We start from the raw sequence: 15,532 nt of genomic DNA, 5'->3' as shown, positions 1-15,532 counted from the left end.
TCCTCTAATACAGTGCAGTGAACAGAAGCGTAAATATTTTAAAACATTAAGTCATTTCAGCTAATTTCAGGAGCTAGTAGACGTAATGCAACACATCTCAGAGACAGAGTGGAGAATTCAGATGCCTTTTTCAGAACGCTGTAAAAACCATGATTAATATATTGCATATTATGTTATGAATATTGGATAGAGCTATTAGTAGCTGTGGCTGAAATGACTTTCCAAAGCTCAATGAGTTTTAAAAATGTATTCTGACGCAAATCAGCACTAATTAGGTCAGATTCCACTAACACTTGCATTTATAAGAAATCTGGCAACTCTTGGCAAATTAAAGAAGCATTAATGTTGAGATGCAGTTTGCCAGATCTGGAAGCATGTTCAGCCTGTCACATGGACTGATTAGAAAGTGAGGAACGGCGATTAAATGGGCCCAGGGTTCAGCCAGAGGCTGCAGCTGTGCTCATTGGTCACTGTCATGCACCAAGTCCTTTTTCTTCCTGCTGACTTTTGTTTAGAGCAACAGGCCTCAGGGATGTTTTTGGCACACAGAATAAATCAGAAACAATGATGAATGCGATGCTGAATGCTCCCATGTAATGTTTCTTTGTTTTTCTTACCCACTGTTATTAATGGTTTTGTTAAAGAGGCCTCACAAGAGAAAGGTGTTCGAGGCATAAAAATAAGACTGAAGACACAGAAATTATAAATTGTGGGCTTGCGATATGTGCTGAGTGAAGGAAGGTCCAAATAAATACAGGAAACAACAAATATGCAACTCCTTGCTAAGATGCCGAGAACAATTTGCCATGTTTTCAAGCCAGATTCAATGTATTTCAATTGGATTTTATGTGACAAAACAACAAAATTGTGCATCATTGTAAAATGGAGAAAAATATGCAAAACAATCACAAAAAATGTGATATGCTCATGTATTTAGCCACTGATATCTCTAAATGAAATGTAGTGCTTTGGAATGCATTAAAATGCATCTTAATTAAACACTGGAGTCTTCATGTGAGTAACATGATCAATGTAAAAAAAAACAGAACGTTGGTGAACAAAGTGCGGCATAAAGGCCAGAGGACGAACCAGAGAGGTCAGAGATGCAGCTGGGAAGCTAACATACAGTAAACCCCGAACATACATGGGCAATCAGGAGCACAGCCGCCTGCAAATAGCTAAACTCAACAAATACTTTAGGCTTCCTCTGACAACGTTCTTTTTTAAATAAATACTAAATATATCTTATTAAGCATTAATATGCACAGTGGAAACCTTTTCTAGACTCTTTGGTGTTCAGCTAATTAGCACCAAGTAGAAGAAAGGCACCTCTGTGTTTGCTGCTCTGCAAACACCAACCAGTAGCGTTTAGCTTTGCGTCTCGGTATTTCAGCTTCCACAGCTACATTGTCTTTCGAATATTTTAGATTTGTGCTACAGAAATTCTTTCCACGAATAATTTGGATTTGCGACCACAGAAAAATTTGTGAATGCTGAACCATGGATAGGTGGGAGTTCACTGTAAAACAATTTCCCAAGCACTGACCTTTATAGGCCACACTGGTAATCCTTTATCTGACAATCATTTGACAGAAAACCTGTGAAGAAATGACTGTCCAGTGAAACCAACAAGCCTTCCAAGTAGAGCATTAATCAGAGAAGCAACCAAGAGGCCCATGGTAACTCTGGATGAGCTGCAGGAATCTACAGCTCTGTTAGATGATCACATCCTAAACCTGGTTATTTATGGACATCTGGGAAGAAGAGAAATTAACTTCTTGTGCTAAATGCGATTGTTTTGACTGCAAGATGCTGTGCGGGTGTTTTTTTCCACCTGCTTAAGGAATTGATGGAATTGTAGATGGATCAAGCTGACTAAGCTTCACATATTTCTCTTTTTACAAATAATTAATTAACATTACTTCCGGTGTCTAGATGTGTAAAGATGATAGAGAAACTTTCCTAAAAGCTTGAACCTGCTGCTGAAGGCGTTTCTACAAACTGTTTGCCTCTAATTTCAATAACTTTCCTTGGAACGCTACATGGGAACAACGTGAAAACAAGAATAAACAGGTTTCCCCTCTTAGGGCGCATATTTTTGTCTATGTCAGCTCTCCGGAGTCCTAATAACCAGTCCAGCATATTTCCCTGACATCTTCCCAATACCTCCGACGACAGACTCCAATCACAGAGAACCACGATAAGGATTAGAGTGACAGTCCTCTTGTGTGTGTGTGTGTGTGTGCGTGTTTGTGTGTGTGTGTGAGTGGCCATGGGAATGAGAGTCGAGACCAAAACATCATGGAGTGACATTAAATGCATCGACTCGCCTCCTTCTCAGGCTGTAAACAGTCTCCGCTGCAGCATCCCGCTGTGTTATTAGAGGCAGTCAGAAAAACAGAGGAAGGAAATTGGAATATGCCGCGGCTCCAATCGCGACCTGCAGAAAGAAATTCAGACCAAACAGAATCCGATACAAAGGCAGCAACACCAATTTCTGTTCTGACACTCTTAACTACCTGGCTTTTTATAGAAAAAGTGCTTTGAGCTTTTTATATAAAGAGTTTTTTTGTTCTTTTGTTTTTAATTCACATTGTTTGAGTTTCAGGATTTCTCTACAGTTTGGAAAAGTTTAGAAAGTTGTGGGTTATATTTTTATACATTTTATTATTTCCCAGGTATTTATTGGTGATGGGAAAAGAAAATCAAAGTATGAAAACGTATTTGTACCACCATATTTTGTTCCCTTGTCTTATTCCTTCAATCCATCTCACCGTCCCTCCATCACTCCGTCATTCCTCTATCACATTCATCCTGCATGTGTCCTACAGGCAATACTTCCTTGGGTTTGCATTTTCTTTTCTTTCCATATTCCTTCCTCCTTCCCTTGTTTCCTTTATGTTTTATATAAAGATTATTAGAGGCAATCAGAACAACGGAGGAAGTAAAATTTATGGTGGAACATTTTGGAGCAAATTAAATGAGGAGTTGAAACTAAGTCATATTTAATACCAATTAAAAAGAAATATAAGAAGGTCATTTTCACAAGACAGAATTTCTTTCATTCTTTCCATTCTTTCTTTCACCCTTCTTTCCCTCTTTACCATTTTATCCCACATTTCTGTCCTTCATTCCTCCAGTGTCCTTCCTTCTTATTACATTTTCCCTTCAGACATCCTTCTTTCTTTACTCCTTCCCACCTGTCTCTCCCTACAGTTTTTTCCGGTTTTTTTTGTTTTTTTTAAGTTTCGTATCAAAAGTACAATTATCTGCCACAAATTCATTGTGATCTTTAAAAATACTCATAAAGAACTGAGACCTCCTGAGCTATGAGTCTGGAAAAGTCCAGATTTTCCACATGAAAACTGTGTAGGCGCCTTTTATTTTGAAGAAGCTGTTTGCCACATTTTCTGTGTCTCTTTCGGAGAGCGACGAAGAAAAGCGTTGGAGTCAGAGAGGCGGCAGTGGAGCCAGCAGTGAATGGGAGGTCCAGCTCAGTCTTATGCTCCATTAGCAGTCAGTGTGTAATAGCACGGTTGGACATGTGTTCGGTGCAGATAACAGAGAACCGGCTGAGACTGTGACAGAGGGAGACAGCCCTAACAGACTGGCCTCGATGTTTCACAGCCTTACGACATGTCTGCCTGCTTCCCCGAAACCTCTCCAAATACCTGCAGGTAGAAGAAATCTTAAGAATTAAAAAAAAAAAAAGAACAGGTGAAGACTGCTCAGGCTGAGAATGAACTGATAAGAGCAATTTTACTCCTAACATTTTTTTAAACTTTTTTTTGCAAGAATTCACCTCAGTCAACCCTCAACAGGTTTGGAGGTTGCTGAATTATGCAAACCTCGCTGCGGCATTGCTGTTGCTTCATTCACGTTGACTCCCAATTAATTTTACATCTCAGTTATGCCCCTGTTTTTTGACAACGTGCCCGCATGGACAGACTTTATGAAGATTTGAGATAAAACTTTAATGCTGTGGCCAAAAAAAGCATTTGGTATTTACATAAATATATATTTTTTCTGATTGCAGACTATCTAAAATGTACGATGTTTGAATAAATGTTGAACTACTTTAGGAGGGTTGAGCAAGTTCAGTTTCAAAATCACTGACAGTAAAGCGTAATGAGCTAGAAATCAATCATTTTCATTGGAGCGTTTTGTTCCTGTTTTTATACTGCTTTGTTTTTGCATAATTTTAGTCTTCATTTGTTTAGTTTTAAACTGAAATCTTGTATTTTGCACTAAATATTATGAATTTCATGCATGTTGCATTTTGGTCTGATGTCTTTGTGCATTACTGCTTAAAACTCAAGCAGTTTAATGTCATTTTATAGGTTTTGTTGATGTATATTTTCAACCAAAATGATCCCATTATTAGATGTGCAACACAAATATTTTGTGATTTTATTGAAATAAATATGGTTTGAACTGTGATTAAACTAAGCCACTGGCACTTAAAGTAGGCATACCTAAGGATGCACCTACTATCACTTTAATAGCAGGACTTTAGCTGCTGATTATCCGTCTTGATTTTTTTCCTGACTGAACTCTGTGAGAAGATTACCCTGTAAAATTACACTCATTACTCGCAAATTATCCATTTAAAGCAGCTTAATCATGATTGTCTTCTCAGCTAAAGTAACCAGCAGCAATGGGATATAGATACAGGATGAGACCGCCTTCCTCTATAAAAGAGGGGATTTTTTTTTCTTCTTCTTTTTTTCAGTACTTGAATAATTTAGATGTTGGATTTGGAATAATTTAGACTTTTGCATATTTTATTTAAGGCTTAAAAAATCATCAGAAAGGCACATTTCTTTTTGAATCTTTCTATATTCAACATTTAACTCGGTTTGAGTAAAGCGTTTAAAAAATGAAACAAAGCTTTAAATGAAGGTTTAGATAGTGAAGTTATTTTGTAGCTTAAACAAAGTGGCCGTATGAACTGCTGTTGGAGAATGTTTGTTTAGAGAAAAGTGGAAAAACTAAATCGACTTCATGAAAGGAAGATGATCTAATTGCTACGATGTAGATTATAGATATTTTGAAGTTGTCTGAACTAAATCTTATGACTTGACAGCATCTCAACAATCTGAAAGTAGAAAAAAGGCAAGGAGCTGCACTGTCCAAGAGAAATTACAGTTATCATAAATATCAGCTTTAAAGTTGCATATTAAATGCAAACTCTTTGAGGTAGAGTTCACAGGAACAGCACTGGGTTCATTTGGATCATATTTTGTTAATGTTAAAGATTAATTTTCGTCATACAAAAGGTTACCAATGGAGTACCACAGGGTCAGGGGTTGGACATGCTGACCTTCGCTTTGTGAAAGCACTTTGTCAAATTTTGGATGGCTTCGGATCCAGTTCATTATTATGCTGATGTTAAGAAAATGTATAAATCTGCTTTAAAGTGAGGCTGTAGAGATCTACAGTAGCTCTTAAGTGATAAATGCACATTTTTCCTCACTCAGGAAGGCTAAAAGAACAAAACACTGGAAACTGCTTCAGCGTATCCAAAACTCTGTTGTAGTGAAAATAAAAAAGATACATTTTCTCCAGTTGTATCTTTTCCTGGATGACTCCCTGTAGAAGCCGGAGTACAGATTTCAAATGTTCTTCTTAATTACAGCCCTGAATATTAACGCTTCGTCTCACATTGGAGATCTGATCGTTTCATGCTCTCAACGGATCCGTCTCCTCTCAGACTGCAGCTCCACTGCTTGTTTCTACTAGAGTTCCTTAAAACAGTTTCTATGGAACCAGACTCCAGGTTTTGTCCATGAGGCAGTCACCCTCTGTATTTTTAAGACTAGGTTTAAGGCCTTCCTGACTGATGAAGCTGATGGTTAGAGTGTTATAGGTCATCTGACTAATCTCTATAGTTATACTGGTATGAGGTTGTGCTGCTGCTGCAGGACATACTGACCATTTGTCCAGACTCTGCTATTATCAAAGTGTACTGCTCTCAGGCTTCCAGCGGACACTTTGACATCTTTCTTAGAGTATGTATGCTTTCCAGTCCTGGCATTTTCTCCACCTCCGACTGTAGCAAACACCATCATGTTTTCACCGTCCTCTTTTTCCTCCAGGTTTGCAAACGCTCCTGTCAAATATATAATTTTCTAATGCTTTATTTAACTTAAAAACAACATCCGAATGTTAAGTTGTACGCTCCAGTATTTTTAAAAAAGTGAAATTTAGCTGGTTAGTTACTCTTAGTACCTTACAGTCAAGTCTAGCAGCCATTCTTGCAATATAAACCCATTTTTGTCTTCATTCGTCTCCACTGACCTTTCTGACAAATTTAAACAATCGGTGAAGAAATATTTCTCCCACTGGTAAAGCTGCTAAATGAACACTGTGGAGAATGCTTCATATATATTTCGTTTTTCTCTCTTGAGAATAAAGAAAGCAGCTCAGATTAATTTGCCACATTTCACACAGATGGGTGGAAGACGCACATTTCCTCAAATGTAATTCTTCTTCCACTAAAAGAGAGAAATGCTGTTTAAACATCTTGCCAGGGGACGGCACAATCAATCAGACTAACATTTGTTTTATGCCAACATTAATTTAAATGTTGCTTAACTTAACAGGGGAAGGACAGCTCTGCTGAAGAAGCACAGATGAGAAACATCAGTTATGTAAGCTAATGCATTAGTTTTCTGTTTTTGATCATTTTGTGTTTTGTACCGTAGACAAATTTTAATATATTTAAAATATAAATTTAATGCTTCTCAATGTATTTTTTGCGGAAGATGTTAAGTGTTTTTGGTTTTCTTGCAATACCTCAGAGCTCTGAAAGCTTATGATTCTGAAGAACTGAAACTTTGTTCCAATTCATCGTGGACATTTCCCAGCAATTTTCAAACTTGACCTGAGAAAATTGCACTTGAATGAAGATTTTATTCCAGTTCTCACAGCAGCTGAAGTGTTACTGCAGCCTCGCATATCAAAAAATCAGGACTTCTTCTTCTAGATTCATGGAAAAATTGACATGAAAGTAAAGTTTTATAGACAGACATGAATTTTGAGTGTTTTTTCATGACACACCTGAAATTTCAATGGGATAAATCACAGTTAGAGGCTTCTATGGTGTTTGCACTATGTTTTGTTTCATTTGCCTTACCTGGGAAGTGACTTTTGGTTTAAAAAAATCTAGAAAAAATTATAACCTTTTGTAAAATAAGTGGGTTGAGTTAAAGGAAAGACAGACTTGCAGGGAATTAAAACTTGCATTCACATTTCAAGAGAAGGGCACAACAGAAAAACTGAGTTTTAAAATAATTTTAGTTCAGCATGGTGAAAAATTCAGATCTCATTAATGGCAATTCAAAATGATGTTAGACTTCCGTCAAAACACAATTATTTCTAAACTGTTTAAAATAATCTTTGTTCAAAATTTACTCTGTATTTATGAATTTATAGAAGCCAGATTCAACAACAAAGCAAACAATAATTCACATTCTGTAACAGTTTTCTCATTTTTAATCAGGTAAACTGTTTCAAATCGTAATTAAAACTCGGTTTTAGAACTATAGCACTGGAAATGATTAACATTTTACTCCATTTGCAGCTGATAGAGAAGTTCATCTTCAGTGTTTACATATTTATGTATATTTCTGTATGTTTTATGTAAATAACTGTAGTATAGCAGCCTCTACTAACGTGAGCATTTGTGTTAAAGAAGTGTAAAAAAGAGATTTAATTTTATTTTGAAATGGAAAATGTGAGAACTTGATGTAATTCAGGACATGGAGGGAAAAATATTTTTGAACTGAAGGACTTGGGGTTATTTTTCCACAATAAAGTGAGAAAAATCGCAAAGGAGATTAAACACTTTTATTTTGGAGAATAGCAGGAAAGAGCATCATCTTGAAGTCACCAAATCTCCAGAACAACAATTTCATTTTAAGATTTTGGATTCATAATGAAGGAAGATGCATATCTATCTAAAGAACAGAATATAAAGTAATCAATGCCATTTTAACCCAGTTAACTATAAATTAATTTTTAATAGTTTTACAAAGTGGGGGTAAATGTGAAATGACTCTTTAATATGTTTTACTAAACAGATTCATAACTGCTCGTAGGTCGTTTGTTCAGATTTATTTTTGTTTCTTTAGAAATCAACAAGTAAAGAAAAAGAAAAATGTTTGGAGTCTCTTGAAAACTATTTGCAGTTTCTGTCCGGGGAATTTGTTGCAAACAAGAACCTTAACTCAAAGATTCGGCCACCATGGCTGCTGTAGACATCTCCAGCTAACCTTTCATGAAAGGGAAAGAAAAAGACATGAAAGAATGGGCACATGTTTCTGCAAAGAGCAAGTGATAATGGGCTTTTTAGCGGGTGAGAAATGACGTCCGGAGGTTTTGCTTCTGGCCTCGACACATTTGAACCATCTACTGATCATTCTGACCTCCAACATCACTGGAAAATCATCAAACACCCCATATGCTTCCACGGCCTTGATGAGTTGAAAAGCTGACTTCTGATTTGTAATAAGTAACTGCTAGTTGTTTCTGATGAAAGCAGAGCAAACGACATAACTAGCTGGTTTTGTGTTTTATTGTTTAAAACCTTTGAAGGTTAGTGATTGTGTTGCAAAACTCACAACAGCTTCTCTGACAGATTCTCCTCTCCTGTTGCGCCTTGCAGCAGTTTTGCTGTTACAACCACAGTTTCTTGGATTTTTATTGACCAAAAGTCATACATGAGTGTAAAGTTGAAGGAAAATGGCATATCATTTAAAATGTTTTGTGCACATGATTCATGATAACTTTGACATTCTTTTTCATTCAGTACCGCTTCCACCGGAAAAACAGCTGCACAGATAGAAAGTAAAAATAAAATCCCATTAGGTCTGGACTGTGCATGGTCCATTCTAACACACATAATTTGATCTAAAGCAGCCATGTCTCAGAATATTTGTGCTTCACTCTTTATTTTTATAGACAATGGATTGAACTGTGCTACATGAGATCTTCAAGTTTACATCATTGCTGTAAAACCCAACTCTGGTTTTAGCTTCTTCACCACTTTGGCCCTGATCTGTCCGATTTGTTCTCTCATGTTTTCTAACCTCTAGTCTTCACAAAACAGATGGGTGTGCCAGGGGCGCCGTATAGGGGGGCAAAGTTAGGACGATTCTAAAGACCCCTGAGCGGCAGGGGGCCCGAAGCAATTTATTTTTTGTTCATAGAAATAAATAAAAAAAATGGGGGCCATGTCAATTACAAAATCAAATCATCTTGTGTTTTCAAAGATTGTCTTTAGCAGTAAAACATTTTATGTTCCCCCCCAGACCAAAAAACACACATCCAAATTTTCCCTGAACCTCCCTGGATCTGCATGAAATGGTTCGTTCCTGCTTGGAGCGCTTGATGGTGACGGTGATCAGCAGCAGTCAGTAGAAGACAAGAACGACTGTAGCTGTTACTATGCTGCTAAGAAAAATTATAAAGTCAGGTTTTCAAAAAAAAAAAAGAAAAATAGGGAGAGAGAAAAAGGTAAGAGTGTTGATTTATAGCCCAGTTTTTCTCCGAGAGGTGGGTAGGCTGTGTGAGATTATCAACCCCTCACCATAGTTAGCTTAGCTACAGGCTAATCGTTTGCCTCCTTTTAACTAGCATTTAATGAATTAAGGAAAAACATTACCAAGACTTTCATATATTTAACTTGTCCCTGTACCTTTTACCACTTAACAGATGAGTCAGTCAGCAGCAGCTCTAACCCATGTCCCTCCTGACCTGTCCTCTCCTAAGTGAAATTAAAGCTGCAGTATGTAACTTTTATAAAATATGTTGCCACGTATTTGTTAAAACAGTCGTTATGTTGTGACGGTTTGGTATGAGAGATAATCTGTGAAAAATCTATTTCCTCTGTCTTCTCCCAGTGCTCTCTAGAAACAACCAGTCAGTGGCAGGAGAGTTTTAGTGCTGTCAATCACAATCTCATGGTGCTGCTCATTCTCCCTCCCCATCACTCTGTGCTATGCTGCAGCTAGAATAGCCTGTTGTAAATGCTCAGTCTAGTTAGCATAACTATCAATGATGGCAGATAAACATTTTACCTGTAATGATAAGTTTTTTCTCTACCATTAACACATTTAGCAGTGAGTGAATGAGGATGATTGACAGCACTAAGACCCTCCTCCTGGTTCTGATTGGTTGTTTCGGTCAGAACGTTGCATTACTTTAGCTGGTAATAGTAATTCAGGAAGGAGGTGGAGGAGATTGATTGTTTTCACAGATTATCTGTCTCATAACAAACTGCTACGGTGACAACTTTAACAAATATGGAGAAAACATTTTTTATTAAACTTATATACTGCAGCTTGAATAAAATCCAACTACATAGCATTTTTTGAAAAGTCTAGATTGCTTTACGTGTAGTTGCACGTTGCTTTTGACTGTTGCTCGTGGGGAGAGACATTTCAGTAATCTAAAACTAACAGAAAAGATTTAAGCAACCTACTTGCATACTGTGCGTGGACTGTTGGATGTAAAATTCATGAGCTGTAAATATTGTGCTAATTATCAGTATTGAACCAAAGAAAGCAAGTTGCAAGCCTTTAAAATTGTGACACTTTTTATGGATCAAATACTCAAAAAATTGTAACAGCAGCTGCAAATGGGGGGGGGCCCAAACAAATTTTTTGTCAGGGGCCCCAAGATTCCTGGCAGCGCCCCTGGAATGTGCACTAATAGAAAGTTACACAGATAGGCTGCAGGTGAGTATATTCCATTTTACTACTATTAAATACTCTGTGTTAATGTTTCACACAAAAATCCCCCCAAAATTATAGGAAGGTTTGTTGTAATGTGGAAAAATGTTCTTCCTTTCCACTTTATCTCCATTTTACAAACTTTATAATATGGCAGCTTGTGTTTCTGATCAGATTCATCATCTATTTTGGGCGTTAAATAATTTAGGGCCATATTTTCCAGCTATGAGTGCGGAGTAATTTCAACCAGAGTTATTTCAGTCAAATTATCTACAGAAATGAAATTAATTAACTTTATCTTTTACTAACTGCTGCAGGTAAGATTTGGTATTTTAGCCAGTTAAGCATGAGGTCAGAGTCTGATAAAACTGTTAATGCGACACAGTTACCTGAAGATTCCCGCCACTCTTTTCTAATTAAAAGATGAAAGGACAGAGATTAAAGGTTTAGAACAAAATCAGAACGCCGATGCTGGAATGGAAACCAATTTTTACACCGTTTTGTTTGGTGCCACTTTATTACCAAGTCTGAAAAATGTCAAAAAAAATTTTAGAGATTAAAAAAATATTTCTTATGGTGTCTTGCTGGATCTTAATTTACACCTGCTGAAAAAAGGAAAGTTATACATTGACACAATCCAGTGTATTTCTTAAGACGTAAAAAGCAGTGGATGTACAGATGTAAGTATTTATGTTTATTAGAAAGAAACTAAACTGAACCTAAGGAAGATATAGCCATATTGGTCCTGTAAAGGTGGACAGGTGAATATTATTTCACCTAGCCAGAGAGCAAACTGGCAGAAAGTGATGGACAGGTGAAGGAACGATAAGACTTGGACATGAAATTGTTTTGTTGATGAACAGCAATCTGTCTTTTTAACTCAAAATATGTCAGAATTTAGTTTCTTCTGCATGCAGGGGCTTCTGATGTGAGCTTAGATGTTTCATTAAAACCCCCAGCATGTAAAAAAAATGAATAAATAAATAAAAAATGTCCGAACTTCTCACGGATTTACAGCTTATGAGACTGTTTCTAATCTGGAACAGAGTGTGCAGGAAGCATATTAGCATTCAGTGAGGCGCGCAGTGCAGTCTCATCAGCTTGTCAAACTAAATTACAGGTGCAGAATACACAGTGAATCATTCATCACCTCGCACTGTCCTCCCAAGTCTCCAACTGCTTCCTCTTTGTTTAGCCACGATGCTCCATTGAAGATTCATCCAATCAATGTAATTGCTGGTGATTGTGCGACTCAATCCAGTGCCTCCTTACAATCACAGCTACGATCAATGCCCATGGCTCCCTTCCTTCTGCTGTCACCATGAAGGATTATTCATGCATGCTACAAGGAGAGAAATTATTTTATGTGAAGATTTATCCGATTATTGCTAAAGTACCCGAAGGCAGCAGTTTATGTCTATACTACCTCAGGCTTTTGTCATGTTTAATGGAGGTGTCCCATTATTTAAGAAGGAGGACTGCAGATTAAGATGCTGATATATGTGCAAGTGGCAGAAAAGTGACATTTATTTATTGCCTTTATGGTAATTACCATGAAACTTTAGAGGGGAAAGTATTTTGTGAGTTCCCTGTACGTTTTGTCTTAAGGCGGATGTAAACAAAACACAGGTAGCCTGTGCTTGCCAGTTCTGCTGACATCCTAAAAGTAACCAGTACATGGCCTGATTGGACCTCATCGGACACCATGGAAATAAGAAAGTAGCTAATAACAATTAGGAAGCGAAGACTCCTTGATAATGTTTTATTTCTTTTAAAACAATCGTTATGCCCTGTTTCACCATGACTGCTCTCTCTAAACAACTGTGATGTGGCTTCTGCTAATTTAAATTTAAGAAATATAATCTCTTAAAATGAACTCTTATGTCGAAAGGACTCAAGAAATACTTTTAAAGTATGGAGAAATTGGAGTTTGCTGAAATCTGGATGAGCACAAAAGGGACCAGAAATTCTCTGATTGGTGCTTTTCTAAATATTTAATTTGTGCCTCAAATGTCAGCTTTCCTCATCAGTGTTTTTATTTTTAATTTGTGTGACTCTGTGGTCTTTCTTGAACTGTGAATTGACAGGAGATTGTGTAGAAACAGAGGAGGAAGACCAGGAACTGAACCCAGAAGAGCAATGAGTACGAAAGTTTCTTCAGATGCTTCCACCAACTGAACCATGCAGGGCCCCATTAACAGGATACAACTTTCCAGCATCACAGTGGAATCCTGAGATTCTGGAGACGAAGATGACTGCTGGAGGAACTTAGTGTGTCGCCATCATTGAGACAAATTATAGAAATGACTTTTAGAGTGTCAACCTAGCCGTTTCTAATTTGAAGTTTCAGTGGAGGAAAAAAAAGTAAAAACTTTGCATCTGTTCCATAAATCCTGTGTGATTTATCAGAATTAGCTAAATGATCTCATTAAATGCTTTAATAAAGATGAACCCTAATGGCCCAGACAGCTACGTGGGACTTTGTCTGGATTCTCCTCCAGCATGCTGACAGTGTCTTAATCTCCTCTTTATATATCAGCCTCTTCTTTAAAAACTGCAGCTTGGTTCTCATCAAGCTCAGAACAACACGCAGCCTGACTGTACCGACACAGGAACTGTATTAACGTCATGCGGTTATAAATATATTGGAATTATATTTTGTTTTACCTTTAAGTCAGGGCTGTCCAAACTTTTTGTCACGTGGGACAAAATTGCAGACTCAAAAGTAGTCACAGGCCAAAAAGCCCACCCTAAAAAAAAATTTAATTTCTCAGGAATCTTGTGATTAAGTATTTTGTAGAAAATGTTTGTTAATCTAAAAATTATGTTTATTTGGCTTTTTTTTCCTCCTACATTGGCCCTACACCAAAGCAGATTTTGCATGATTGCTTTAGACAGCTAGTTTTAATTTTTCTTTGGGCTCAATTAAATAAATTGATTGTCAGTAATAAGAACATGATCTGGGTCACTTTGTTTCAAAATGTTTATGTTCAACCAAGTTTAAGCAAAAATGAAAGCTGATTTGGGTGAAGCAAAGTTAGTTTTCCAGTAAAAGTCTCTTGGTTTTACTTTTTATTAAAACTTGGTTTCAAAATTACAAACACTTTTTGTTGTACTTTACATTCTCCATTAGAAAATTATGTTGGTAACAAGTTTTACCCTGATTACAAATTAAAAGTCTATGTGCATGGGGACCGAACAAAATCATTCCAGGGGCCACGAATGGCCCCTGGGCCGCACTTTGGACACCTGTGCTTTAAATGAAAGGATCTTTTTCATGAGCTAATCTTTTAGACAGACTTCCTTCCAGCAGTAAAATAATCTATTAATCTGAGAGGATTTAAGTAATCACTGTGTTTTTTGGGGAGCTCACAAAGACGTCACAATGTGATCCAGCAGGCTGCGGCTCGGGCCTCTTTCCTGCTCTCGCTCCGTTTCAACGCTGCTCTTAGTTGATGAAACTCAACATGTGCTTTATAAGTGCAATTTGTCCGTGTATTTCCAGTTGGGGCACTGTGTGTCGGCCCCGCGCCTGGGCCACGGTGCTGAGCAGTGGTGGTGTCCTAAGCTGTGCTGATGGATTGCTGGGCCGCAGGCTGCCGGGTGCAGGCGCTCGCATCGGCTCCCATCGACGCAGCGCGACCCTTTAGCCGAGGGGGATGGCTTAGAGTGCAGCTATTAGAGCAGCGCCCAAGAGTTCCCAGGCTCATTATGCCCAAATGTTGCATGCACACAGGAAAGCCAAAACTGTGGCCTGTCTGGATGCAGGTCCATAAACATCTAGGCCAAAAAAAAACAAAAAAACTGCTAAAAGCATGAGATTGGGCCTCATTGATGCACCACAGGGCAACATGTACAGGAAATTGCTGTAGAGTGAAACAATTTACCAATTTTAAAATAGCAGCATCATTATGTGAAGAGCACATATGCAGCATTTAAGCGGCAGGCAGGATGGATGACTTCTCAGGACTACAACAGGTGCACTGTTAGATTTGGTGCCTGTTAATTATATTTACTTGTCTGAGCAGAGCTTGTAATTTTTGTTTGCTTCCTCTGCTGGTGTTTGCGTGTCTTTTGCACTCATTAGGAGGAGAAATGGAGTTTCATCAGAGCTGGAAGCAGGATGCCATGTCTTTAAGTACTTTCACTACTGATTCACTGTAGGCCTTCCTTAATGTGTTTGTAATGACGGCGGCTTTTTGGAGTGGTGTTAAATTGATTACATCTCTTTTAATGTTTTAATTCTACCTGAACCGTCATGAACTGTAGAGTTGGGTTGGTTTGGACAGGTTTCTTTTTTCCTTTTCCCAGTGTTGACTAGAAACAACCAATCAGAGCCAGGAGGCGGGTCTTGGTGCTGTCAATCACTCTTCATGTTGTGTTTCTCATCCTGCAAGTATAACTAGGTTTAGACGATATGTAGATGGATTGAATTCATAGTATAAAGTGATGCTGGCATTGTCATAAAAAGTTTTAATATAAATGTATTTTTGTTTAACTCAATGTTCTGTAAACATGTTGACTCATTTCAAATGAATCCACTTAAAGTTGGTCTGTTGGTCTTGACATTACATTTAATGATCTAATTACTGAAAAAAAGGGTTATTCCACCAAAATCAGCTGTGCTCAGAGAATGAAACTGATAACGTCTGTTTTTAAGTTCAAAAATGTTGCCCACCAAGATTTATTACAGTGTTTTAACATTTTCACTTGAGTAATGTTTATAGCACACTGGTGTGGGTGGAAAATATGAGTCATCTAAAACCGGAGGCCAATGTGGAAAAAACAACAGACAC

General features: G+C 37.6%; 1 long non-coding RNA gene across 1 annotated transcript in view; it reads left to right on the top strand.

The window, feature by feature from the left end:
• The window catches only part of LOC103456791 (uncharacterized), a 28,758-nt gene extending 15,554 nt beyond the window's left edge, over window positions 1-13,204 (top strand). Inside the window, exon 3 of the long non-coding RNA XR_532321.2 lies at window positions 12,824-13,204. This is a non-coding gene — a long non-coding RNA (uncharacterized LOC103456791). The remainder of the gene's footprint in view (window positions 1-12,823) is intronic.
• The last annotated feature ends 2,328 nt before the right edge of the window (window positions 13,205-15,532 follow it).

The sequence above is a fragment of the Poecilia reticulata genome, linkage group LG20, assembly GCF_000633615.1.
Source record: "Poecilia reticulata strain Guanapo linkage group LG20, Guppy_female_1.0+MT, whole genome shotgun sequence".
In the NCBI taxonomy this organism is placed as follows: Eukaryota; Metazoa; Chordata; class Actinopteri; order Cyprinodontiformes; family Poeciliidae; genus Poecilia; species Poecilia reticulata.
The sequence above is the reverse complement of the archived record's forward strand: the minus strand, read 5'-3'. Positions and strand labels throughout refer to the sequence as shown.